Consider the following 13,472-nt stretch of genomic DNA (forward strand, 5'->3'; position numbering starts at 1 on the left):
TACAGCTGAACGCGTACAGACTGGTACATAGCATCCGATTACCTACTTTGCATGACAGTGTAATACGGTTGGAAAATGACATTAATTTGCATGTATGCAAATTCAGATCATAGAAATGCAAGATAGTGTGATTTTATATCCATTAATATATGTATGACGGTGTATTATTGTGCAGTTTTATTTTTTGCAATAATTGTACTGTGTAAGGTATTTAAATGAGGGAGGAACGTATACGGGAATCCATTAAGGCAGATATTGTTAGATAGTTCCAACTATACGAGGAACAATCTGATCAAGTTTTATACAAAGACAAGTCTAAACGTAATCAACTCTGATATTATTTTGATGTAACTTCTTTGTACTTTGGGATCAAATCCTTGAATAACAGTTGACTCGGATTTACTCACTTTTGGTAAGTAACTCAGCATAAAACAACTCACAAAACAACTGCTTCACATGTTTTTCATCATGTCTTAATATGTAGGACCTTTCACTTTAATGACTTAATAGCGGGGGAGAAAAGCACAAAACAATAAAAATTTTGAGATGTGCCTTGTGCATCTAATTAGAAAAATAATTTCTTGATGCAGTAGTACTTTGAATGTAGATATAACAATGTCAGATTTTATTTCTGTGATATGCATATAAATTATCAGCCCATTTTTAAAACTTCGACATTTTGACACAAAAAGATATTCATTTAAACACGTTGAGCCGGCCGGAGTGGCCGAGCGGTTAAAGGCGCTACAGTCTGGAACCGCACGACCGCTACGGTCGCAGGTTCGAATCCTGCCTTGGGTATGGATGTGTGTGATGTCCTTAGGTTAGTTAGGTTTAAGTAGTTCTAAGTTATAGGGGACTTATGACCACAGCAGTTGAGTCCCATAGTGCTCAGAGCCATTTGAACCATTTTTTAAACGCGTTGATGTCAGTTCTTTCTCATAACTTTCTTTTCCTCACGACGAAAATGTAAATAATGTTTCTGATACGCACATACAGGACAAACTTCACAAAAGCTGCGCTGTAATATTACATTATTTCCAACACTTAGTAAACTATTGCACTGAAGTTCGCTGTTTCTCCCGTCAGTTCCGTTGGAACTTTGAAGTGTATAACTATTGATTAATCCAGCATAACCCAAAGTCTGCTTTAGTTCGAACGACTTTCTTCATTAGTGTGAAGTTGCTGTACAACAAATCTGCTAAGACTCGGCCCCTCCCGCCGCAGGTTCGAGTCCTCCCTCGGGCATGGGTGTGTGTGTTGTTCTTAGCATAAGTTAGTTGAAGTTAGTTTAAGTAGTGTGTAAGACTAGGGACCGATGACCTCAGCAGTTTGGTCCCTTAAGAATTCACACACATTTGAACAATTTTCTGCTAAGACTGCGGCAAACCAACCTGCACCTCGGCAAGCAGTACCTACGCACAGCGATCACTCTCAGCCAATACCGCATTGCACTTCCTCAGGTACAGCTTCCAGCCTTGACACGATTGCACACTGCCGCTACCCCAGAGTAACGAAGTGAGGGGCGACATCTGGCCCACTATCGAAGACGACACCTCACCATAATCCGAGATGCCAACATCAGTCACTGTGTCTGGGACAAGCTAACATCAGACCCACCCATTACTACTATAGATCTATGGGAGCAGCCTCTCCTCTCCCTCGTCAGCTGAAATATCGCTCTGAACGTTTGTTACTTCGTAGTATGGTTAAAAGATCCAGGTATTTGGTACTGTCCGCCGCCGACTCTTCCACCCCCAGTATCAAGTGTAACAGATCAGTTACAGCTATTAGTTACTTCAGGGTGGGGGAGAGTTGCTTCAGTCTTTCAAGAGGGCACGTGCATTTGATCAGCAGTCGAGGGGGACAGGCGTCTGTCGAAGGTGAAAAACTCTTTACTGTTACGTCAAACGAGCAGACACAGCTGCGCACACTAATTTAGTGGGCGCAGCCTCGTATCAATCCATATCGTTTTCGTATCCGTGCAATGGAGGTAGTTGTCCCTGGAGGCCATGCACACTGCTGACAAAGTGCTGAGCAGCGCTGGCGGCGGGACCTGCAGTCAGCTGAAGCTAGTACCAGTCAGCTGAAGCTAGTGCCAGTCAGCTGAAGCTAGTACCAGTTAGCTGAAGCTAGTGCCAGTCAGCTGAAGCTAGTACCAGTCAGCTGAAGCTAGTACCAGTCAGCTGAAGCTAGTGCCAGTCAGCTGAAGCTAGTACCAGTCAGCTGAAGCTAGTACCAGTCAGCTGAAGCTAGTGCCAGTCAGCTGAAGCTAGTACCAGTCAGCTGAAGCTAGTACCAGTCAGCTGAAGCTAGTGCCAGTCAGCTGAAGCTAGTACCAGTCAGCTGAAGCTAGTACCAGTCAGCTGAAGCTAGTGCCAGTCAGCTGAAGCTAGTACCAGTCAGCTGAAGCTAGTGCCAGTCAGCTGAAGCTAGTACCAGTCAGCTGAAGCTAGTGCTTGAGGCCGGAGGGACTGCAGTTACTACAGCTGACAACAACCTGGGGTACACTTGCTAGGTTCCACGTGCAACGCAGAGAAGTCGAACTTTATAGCCCTAGGAGCGTGGCCAGCAGCTGGCTAGAAGAGGTTGTCTGATCCGACAGACAGCTTTCCTGAAGTCTGACGCCCAAGCCTTTGCTGCTAGGCCATCGAACCTGCTAATTTCCAGCATTCTCGCGCGTAGTTGTTTTGATATCTTGTGGAGATGAGTTGTACGGCCGACTGGCGAAATGCTGCGTCAATGCGCCATCACAAAGTCTTGCCACACGTTGGATTCGGTTTGCAGGTCATGTGTTTCGTCAGCCACGTGCCTTCGGTATAGTAAGTGGGTCGCTGTGTCCAGCAATTCCTCTGCATTACGGTACTCCGGCTGCACCGCAACGCAAGGTAGAGCGCAACAACGGAGTACTTGATACACTATAGGCGACGCCACTGGCATCTGACCCCAGTCCTCACAGTGGACTGTCATATGCTGACAAGTACTGGTGACAAAATAGGGTCTAAAGAGGCCACTCGGCACTTCAGACGACAGTAATGCTCTGTTTGCCATCCTACATACTGCCAGCAGCGACTGCAGTATAATTTTGGAAATTGACTCTCTGATATGTACTAGATTATAACGACTTGGCTTCAGATGTAATTGTAGTGCTGTGTACTACACCCGAATGGGCGTCTGTTGGTAAAATAAACTGTGTCAGCAGCGACACAAAATATTCCGTCGTGACACACCCAGCACAAATTTTATACTCACAAGGGTAAAGTATTTATCAATAAATGTATGTACTTTTCCCTTTTCAATAAGCCGCTAACGAAATACGACACCATCACGTGCCGTCACATTATGCCAGACCACACACTCAAAATCCACCTTCATTGACAGAGAAATGAAGGAGCCCCTGTGGATTTTCCACTTCTCAGTAGTGCTATTTTTCTCAAATTATTTGTGAGCGTTACTGCATCAGTAAATAATACTTATTCCATAAAGTTTCTGTCTTGTTGAAAATTACTTCCATGTAACTCGGGGTGTAGCGAAATATGTAGTGTGTTATATTTATGTCTATGAAGAACACTTTGCTGATACCAAACTTTTTTTGTATCTGAGAACTGATGTGGATTTATTACAGCAGCTGTACCTTCGTTTGCAGTAGGCTTTATGGGGATAAAACTTCCAGCCTCTCAAGTCTCTTGACGATATTAATAAATGTGTGGCGAGTATGACGGCATCTACCTGCGAACCGTTCTGCATACGAATCTGATATGTTTGATGCATTTTAGTGACATTCGTACTAAATTAAGAACATGTCAACCAATTCTTCAGTAATAAATGGCATTGTACTCTTGTAAATGTAGATGTTTTACAAGTGACACTCTGTAAATAAATTGCAGCATTCCGCATAATGAAGCTAGTCTACACAGACCGTAGTTCCATTGCATTTCAGTCAGTTTCTCCGAAGGCAAACACACAACTGACGACGTATCTCGTCTCGATGACACAGGTTGCCATCGAGAAAAGAGTAAATATGACGTACCTATAACTTTGGCGGCGCATGTTTCGTTGCAGGATGCCCTAAACATACAGTTGGTGGGCCGTTCAACGGCTGCTACAGTCCCTGTATCCAATGTGTTTTTTCTCCGTAATTTCTCGTTAAGACCTACAAAAGCGATATCATCGAGACCTGCCATTCTGGCGGAAAAAAACAGCATAGTTCGATTACGAAAGGAAACCTGTGTCACGATTATCAATGAAATTTGGGGAAGGCATTTCTGTACGTTTCATGAGACCCTGGTCACTGATCGTTCAGGTGAAAACAGATTACAAATGTCTATAACATGTCAAAAGTACACTACTGGCCATTAAAATTGCTACACCACCAAGATAACGTGCTACAAACGCCAAATTTAACCGACAGGAAGAAGATGCTGTGATATGTAGCTTTTCAGAGCATTCACACAAGGTTGGCGCCGGTGGCGACACCTACAACGTGCTGACATGAGGAAAGTTACCAACCGATTTCTCATACACAAACAGCAGTTGACCGACGTTGCCTGGTGAAACGTTGTTGTGATGCCTCGTGTAAGGAGGAGAAATGCGTACCATCACGTAAAGGTCGGATTGTAGCCTATCGCGATTGCGGTTTGTCGTATCACGACATTGCTGCTCGCGTTAGTCGAGATCCAATGACTGTTAGCAGAATATGGAATCGGTGGGTTCAGGAGGGTAATACGGAACACCGTGATGGATCCGAATGGCCTCGTATCACTAGCAGTCGAGATGACAGGCATCTTATCCGCATGGCTGTAACGGATCGTGCAGCCACGTCTCGATCCCTGAGTCAACAGATGGGGACGTTTGCCAGACAACAACCATCTGCACGAACAGTTCGACAACGTTGGCAGCTGCATGCATGGACTATCAGCTCGGAGACCATGGCTGCGGTTACCCTTGACACTGCATCACAGACAGGAGCGCCTGCGATGGTGTACTCAACGACGAACCTGGGTCCACGAATGGCAAAACGTCATTTTTTCGGAGGTATCCAGGTTCTGTTTACAGTATCATGATGGTCGCATACGTTTTGGTGACATCGCGGTGACCATGGCTGCGGTTACCCTTGACGCTGCATCACAGACAGGAGCGCCTGCGATGGTGTACTCAACGACGAACCTGGGTCTACGAATGGCAAAACGCCATTTTTTCGGATGAATCCAGGTTCTGTTTACAGTATCATGATGGTCGCATGCGTTTTGGCGACATCGCGGTGAACGCACATTGGAAGCGTGTAGTCGTCATCGCTATAGTGGCGTATCACCCGGCGTGATGGTACGGGGTGCCATTGATTACACGTCTCTGTCACCTCTTGTTCACATTGACGGCACTTTGAACAGTGGACGTTACATTTCAGATGTGTTACGACCCGTGGCTCTACCCTTCATTCGATCCCTGAGAAACCCTACATTTCAGCAGGATAATCCACGTTGCAGGTCCTGTACGGGCCTTTCTGGATACAGAAAATGTTCGACTGCTGCCTGGCCAGCACATTCTCCAGATCTCCCACCAGTTGAATACGTCTGGTCAATGGTGGCCGAGCAACTGGTCAGTCACTGCTCTTGATGAACTGTGGTATCGTGTTGAAGCTGCATGGGCAGCTGTACCTGTGCACGCCATCCAAGCTCTGTTTGACTCAATGCATAGGCGTATCAAGGCCGCTATTACGGCCAGAGGTGGTTGTTCTGGGTACTGATTTCTCAGAATCTATGCACCCAAATTGCGTGAAAATGCAATATATATTTGTCCAATTTATACTCGTTTGTCATCGGCATTTCTTCTTGGTGTAGCAATTTTACTGGCCAGTAGTGTAATACGGAAACTAGCTAGTGAAATTTTGGACCGAAATGATGAATAAATTTGGTCTCTGTTTGGATATTACTGTAAATGATCGCCGGCCGAAGTGGCCGTGCGGTTAAAGGCGTTGCAGTCTGGAACCGCAAGACCGCTACGGTCGCAGGTTCGAATCCTGCCTCGGGCATGGATGTTTGTGATGTCCTTAGGTTAGTTAGGTTTAACTAGTTCTAAGTTCTAGGGGACTAATGACCTCAGCAGTTGAGTCCCATAGTGCTCAGCGCCATTTGAACCATTTTTTGTAAATGATCGGTCGCCAGCACCCTTTGTGTGAGCGAAATCAGTTAAACTTTGTAACTTTGAAATTAAATTACACTACTATTGTAGCATGTTGGCAGGCGTGGAAAGTTGCAAAGGCAGTGACTCTCGCTCATTATCAAAACAAAATTATTATCCAGAAAAATTTCAGTGAAGGACAAAAGCAAACTTTCAACTACTTCATGAAATTAATTAAGAGTTCTTTACACTACCAGTTACGTAACAACTGAACTGTATTTCTCATTGTAATGGTTCAAATGGCTCTGAGCACTGTGGGACTTAACTTCTAAGGTCATCAGTCCTCTAGAACTTAGAACTACTTAAACCTAACTAACCTAAGGACATCACACATATCCATGCCCGAGGCAGGATTCGAACCTGCGACCGCATTGTAATGTTAACTGCTATTTAACTGTTTTGCAAAAAGTAAACTTTTCGAAAAGAATAATTTCAGTATTTGACTGTTCTACAATAACAACTAGGTTTTTTAAAATGATTACTAAGTTCGCTACTTTGACTTATTACGTAAATTACTTCTCATAAAAAATTTTCTGAGCATGAAGTATTGTTAAATACAGCGCTTGGTCAGATAACCTTTCAATAATCAGCACTTAATTAGCAAATCCAAAAACCTATCTTTTTGTCACATAAATGACTTCTCACACAAAAGTGTCTCAACATGAAATATTGTTAATTATACTGCTGTGTCAAATTATTTGCTAATAATTAGCACTTAATTAGCAAGACCCAACAAGCTAACTTTTTTGTTCCCTTCATTTAAACTATTAATCAGGCCGATAAACTTCACTTTTCTTTTACTTTCAGTTCATTAATGATACACTCGGTTAATTATGGAGACGGAGTGAATCCTGTTAGGTAGTCGTTACTGAGGATTACACACCTTAATATACATTAAGTGGCTAAAGTATTTGTTACTGGTCGATTCGCAACTAACATTTGGAAGCCTTTTACAATTCTGAACGATAAACTCGTCGGGTCTTACTTCATAGCGGTGCGGTCGGTGCGGCGAGGTCCATTATACCAGGACAATGTAGAGCCACAGACTCTTCACCACAGCTAACTTTGGACCCACAGCGCTCTTTTTAAACACTGGTTAACCTTAATGTTTTGCGCTGTGCCCAATTACCTCTCCACATTATGCCTGGCCGTACCGCGCGCGGGATCTTGCAGTGAAACAAGTCTTGCGTCCTGACGTAGCAGAATTCTTCGTTTGCGTCCGACCCGCTCGCTTTGCTACTAACCGAAACTCGTTACCACCTCGCAGACACTACCCCTCTGCGCCGCGCCCTGCGTCCAGCGACAGTACAACAATAACAATAACCTCTTTGGTTTACATAACGATATTTCCTGACTTGGCCAGTGCGTCTTTACATTCTCTTTCATTGGTTATTTTGCACTCAGGAATTTTAAAAAAAAAAAAGATGGCTCTGAGCACTATGGGACTTAACTTGTGAGGTCATCAGTCCCCGAGAACTTAGAACGACTTAAACCCAACTAACCTAAGGACATCACACACATCCAAGCCCGAGGCAGGATTCGAACCTGGGACCGGAGCGGTCGCGCGGTTCCAGACTGAAGCGCCTAGAACCGCCCGGCGACAATTATTAAAACATACATATATTACAAGAATATACACAGTATATTTTTAAGCTTCTTTTAAATGTACATAGCTTACAAAGCAGGAAACAATTTATACGTGAGCACTGTGTTGTTGCGTTAGGAAGTGTACCGATACTTTCGAAACAATATCCACCAATTCACAATTTGCGTGTACACCGTACACTGGGAGATGATAGATGGCTACTAATGAAACACAAGAAGGACAGTAACACAGACCACGGGGTTGGCACCCCTTGCATGCATTCTTCTCAGCTGTCTTCTATACAAGCGGCGAAAATCTCGAAAAAAAGTTGTATTAACCCAAATATAAACAGTGTAAGATTACGTGAATATCTCCCTACTGCCCCAAATGCCTCCTCAGGAGCTTAACTGTCGCTGATACCAGGCCAAGTGTGCGCTACACGCAGAAAGCGGCTACTAAGATAGCGGACTACGTGTGGCGTGCACATGTAGGTTTTTTAGGATAGTGAAATCCCTATATAGGCCTGACAAGATGCGCTCTGATTCGAGACAGGATAGCATTCGTCATACCAGATCGGAGAAAGAAAATATTAAACAATGTAGTATTAGTTAATTGCAGGAGGACCCGAAACTAGTCTTGCTTATAACGTTAACAATGCCCACATAGCACTAGAGGCAAAAAGATATACTGAACGCTGATGGTGGGGGCGTGATTACAGCCACTGTTGTTGTTGTGGTCTTCAGTCCTGAGACTGGTTTGATGAAGCTCTCCACGCTACTCAATCCTGTGCAAGCTTCTTCATCTCCCAGTACCTACTGCAACCTACATCCTTCTGAATCTGCTTGGTGTATTCATCTCTTGGTCTCCTTCTACGATTTTTACCCTCCACGCTGCCCTCCAATACTAAATTTGTGATCCCTTGAAGCCTCAGAACATGTCCTACCAACCGATCCCTTCTTCTAGTCAAGTTGTGCCACAAACTTCTCTTCTCCCCACATCTATTCAATACCTCCTCATTAGCTGTGTGATCTACCCATCTAATCTACAGCATTATTCTGCAACACCACATTTCGAAAGCTTCTATTCTCTTCTTGTCTAAACTATTTATCGTCCATGTTTCACTTCCATACATGGCTACACTCCATACAAATACTTTCAGAAAGGACTTCCTGACACTTAAATCTATACTCGAAGTTAACAAATTTCTCTTCTTCAGAAGGCTTTCCTTGCCATTGCCAGTTTACATTTTATATCCTCTCTACATCCACCATCATCAGTTATTTTGCTCCCCAAATAGCAAAACTCCTTTGCTACTTTAAGTGTCCCATTCCCTAATCTAATTCCCTCAGCATCACCCGACTTAATTCGACTACATTCCATTATCCAATCCGTTCAACTGCTCTTCCAAGTCCTTTGTTGTCTCTGACAGAATTACAATGTCATCGGCGAACCTCAAAGTTTTTATTTCTTCTCCATGGATTTTAATACCTATTCCGAATTTTTCTTTTGTTTCCTTCACTGCTTGCTCAATATACAGATTGAATAACATCTCATAGCATAACTGTCTCACTCCCTTCCCAACCACTGCTTCCCTTTCATGGCCCTCGACTCTTATAACTGCCATCTGGTTTCTGTACAAATTCTAAATAGCCTTTCGCTCTCTGTATTTTACCCGTGCCACCTTCAGAATTTGAAAGAGAGTATTCCAGTCAACATTGTAAAAAGCTTTCTCTAAGTCTACAATGCTAGAAACGTAGGTTTGCCTTTCCTTAATCTAGCTTCTAAGAGAAGTCGTAGGGTCAAATGGTTCTGAGAACTATGGGACTTAACATCTATGGTCATCAGTCCCCTAGAACTTAGAACTACTTAAACCTAACTAACCTAAGGACATCACACAACACCCAGTCATTACGAGGCAGAGAAAACCCCTGATCCCGCCGGGAATCGAACCCGGGAACCCGGGCGTGGGAAGCGAGAACGCTACCGCACGACCACGAACTGCGGACAGTCGTAGGGTCAGTATTGCCTCACGTGTTCCAATATTTTTACCGAATCCAAACTGATCTTCCCCGACGTCGGCTTCTACTAGATTTTCCATTCGTCTGCAAAGAATTCGCGTTAGTATTTTGCAGCAGTGACTTATTAAACTGATAGTCAACACCTGCTTTCTTTGGGATTGGAATTATTACATTCTTCTTGAAGTGTGAGGGTATTTCACCTGTCTCATACATCTTACTCGCCAGATGGCAGAGTTTTGTCATGACTGGCTCTCCCAAGGCTGCCAGTAGTTCTAATGGAATGTTGTCTACTCACGGGGCCTTGTTTTGACTTAGGTCTTTCAGTGCTCTGTCAAACTCTTCACGCAGTATCATATCTCCCATTTTATCTTCATCTACATCCTCTTCCATTTCCATAATATTGTCCTCAAGTATCGCCCTTGTATATACCCTCTATATACTCCTTCCACCTTTCTACTTTCCCTTCTTTGCTGAGAACCGGGTTTCCATCTGAGCTCTTGATATTCATACAAGTGGTTTTTTTTCTCCAAAGGTCTCTAATTTTCCTGTAGGCAGTATCTATCTTACCCCCAGTGAGATAAGCCTCTACATCCTTAGATTTGTCCTCTAGCCATTCCTGCTTAGCCATTTTGCACTTCCTGTCGATCTCATTTCTGAGACGTTTGTATTCCTTTTTGCCTGCTTCATTTACTGTATTTTTATATTTTCTCCTTTCATCAATTAAATTCAATATTTGTTCTGTTATCCAAGGATTTCTACTAGCCCTCGTCTTTTTACCTGTTTTATCCTCTGCTACCTTCACTATTTCATCCCTCAAAGCTACCCATTCTTCTTCTACTGTATTTCTTTTCCCCCTTCCTGTCAATTGTTCCCTTATGCTCTCCCTGCAATCCATTACAAATACGATAATATCTAGTGAGATACGTGCAGATTCCGAATGTGAATAATTTGTTTGAAATATTAAATGTGGAACAGATGTGGTCATTGGATGCTTTTATAGACCCCTTGACTCAACAGCAGCAGTGGTGGAACATTTGATGGTGAATCTGGAGAATATTTTCTGTAAATTCTGTGGCCGTGTTATAGTTTTAGCTGGAGATTTCATCATATCACCTATAGTTTAAGAGACTCAAGTAATTAGGGTTGAAATTGTTCTAAGTTCTTTATCAGAAAATTATGTTGAGCAATTAATCAGTCTTGTGAAGGTAACATTTTAGACCTGCTAGTGATAAACAGACCGGAAATTTTCGACTCAGCGTAGAAGAAGGAATCAATCATCATAAGTGAGCCGTGCATGGCTCGTGTTCATGCCTTTTATTGTTTGTCATCTTCTATTACGGTACTGCCGCCTCGTTTTCTTATTCCATTTACTGGCGTCATTAACTTCATGCCTCACTTGCCCGTGAGCGGCAGCAGCAGCGTCCATCGATAAGTGCACTGTCGTACCGTCTGTGGAGCGATCGATAGTATTTCCGGGTCGTCGTGTGTCTGGTAGTCACTTGGACCAGCAGTTACGTCGGGACGCAGCAGTAGTGAAGTCGGAGACGGCGGGCCGGTGTGGCGACACACATGAACTGTCCGACGGAGGGAGATTGGAGCGGGACGACCGTTGGTTGGTCGTTCGGTTGGTCGTCTCATCGGCCAACGTATATTTGCTCCTTTCACCGTTCCCGGGCCTGGGCAGTCGGTCGGTTGGCGTGGAGCAGCGAGGAAGTCCCCGTCGCGCGGTGTCGGGCTGTAGCCGCCGGCGCCGTGCGCGCGCGGTTGGAGTGTGAGGTGCTGCTTGCGAGTGCTACAAAGTTCGTCGTCCACCGATCTTGGACATGAGAGTTGAGTCCGCACTTAACCTACTATCGAGCCTCAGCTGTTTACATTTCTTCGTTTGATCCTGGTTGTCGCCTTTGGCACATCCCCGCGATCAACAACGTGTGTTTTTTGAAATCAGCTAAGATTCCAGCCGTCTTCCTGTGGAGTTTACCTCAACTTAATTTATTCCCTGTTACTGAAGTTGACCAGTGGTATCTTCTGCCTTGTGATAACGGAAGTTGAGAACGGAAAGAGCTTTCTTGCTTAAAGTTAATCAAAGGAGGTCGATTAAGGTTTTGAGTGTTTTGCATGCTTGTTGTAATACGGTGTTTTGGTGAATAAAGTTTGTATGTTGAGTGAAACCGACAGAAACGTATTTTGGCCCCTTTCCACAACCTAATCCGCTCTGTCCTGCTAGCGCAGGCGTTTCAATAATAGCATTACATCATCAGAGAAAACAACTATAAATAGGAATACAGAAAAAGGTTCAGAGATCATCCTGTTTAGCAGGAGAGACAAAAAATACATTACAGATTACCTGGTAGGTCAACAGAAGATCTCCAGCACTTATAATGTCGAAAACCAATGGACAAAGTTCAAGAGTATTGTACAATACGTTTCAGATAGGTATGTGCCGAGGCAAATTGTGAGAGACGAACGCTGACAACCGTGTAAGAACGCTGGTACGACAGCAAAGATAACTTCACTGCAAATTTGAACAACCAAAGCCTCACAGACAAACGAAAACCAAACAAAGATAAAATTAGCGTAAGGAGAACCAATGCCTGAAGTGTTCAGTGAATTCGGAAGGAAAACTCTGTCTACCAACTTAACAGAAAAGTTGAAGAGTACTGGGGACGTCAGTGCAATTTTGATATCAAATTGATATGAAAATTAATTACATTGATCAATTAATTCGCTCCCCTGACAATGGCTACCCTTGCCCCCGACCAAGCACACCCCACCCCCAGTTGACGTCATTTTTCGCATTCTGCACATGGGCCCCAGCCCCCTCCCACCTCTCCACCCTCCCCTCCCCCACCCACCCAATTAGTGAGAATTTCGAATTTTGGCGGGAATTTCCAATTTTAGCGGGAATTTCGAATTTTGGTGGGAATTTTTTTGTCCCATGGCAGTGCTGACGTGCCCCCCCCCCCCCCCCATGGGTATTGGTGGTATATTAAAAATGGCGGTACCCTTCCCAGGACTCGAACCCAGGTTCTTCTGGATAGAAAGCCCAAGTGCACCTTTCCACCACATGGAAACCGTCCAGAGGCAGGAGAGGGAAGTTAGATTAAAATACTTTATTTATTTTGGTCTAGAACAAAAAGTAAAGATAGGTCCTAGTTACATAATGAATCATAAATATTGGGCCTAATTATACAACCATATGCACGGCACTAGACAAGGACGGCCTAAAATCGCAGTACAACTCAAAAACTGACGATCCCATACAATTGGTGCTATCCTGCTATGGAAAAATCCACACTAGCACTCGAAACTAGTAACAGATACACACAAACTCTACGCTTCACCTTCTAGCTGCCGGGAAAAAGTCAGGGGTGAAAGGTACTATCAATATTCTTTTTGGCTGGAAATATGTTCAATTGACGAGATGCTGGTGTTGGATGGAGAGGAGTTTAAAAAGTGTATTACGTGTGAGCATGCAGTAGATATCGTTGTTTGACATCAGAGTTCGCTACAGACGCCTGCTCAAAAACCACCATGCCGCCCAGGTAACCAAAGCCAATAGACACTACCACAACTGATGGAAAAAATGCATCACAGTTCTAATTACACTTCGAAATTGTCATGAAAAAATCAGTACTCATAATGAATGGGTCTTAATGAAACAAATGTACTAGGGAAAATTGTTATCCTAAGAG

This window comes from Schistocerca americana, chromosome 4 (genome assembly GCF_021461395.2).
Source record: "Schistocerca americana isolate TAMUIC-IGC-003095 chromosome 4, iqSchAmer2.1, whole genome shotgun sequence".
Classification (NCBI taxonomy): Eukaryota; Metazoa; Arthropoda; class Insecta; order Orthoptera; family Acrididae; genus Schistocerca; species Schistocerca americana.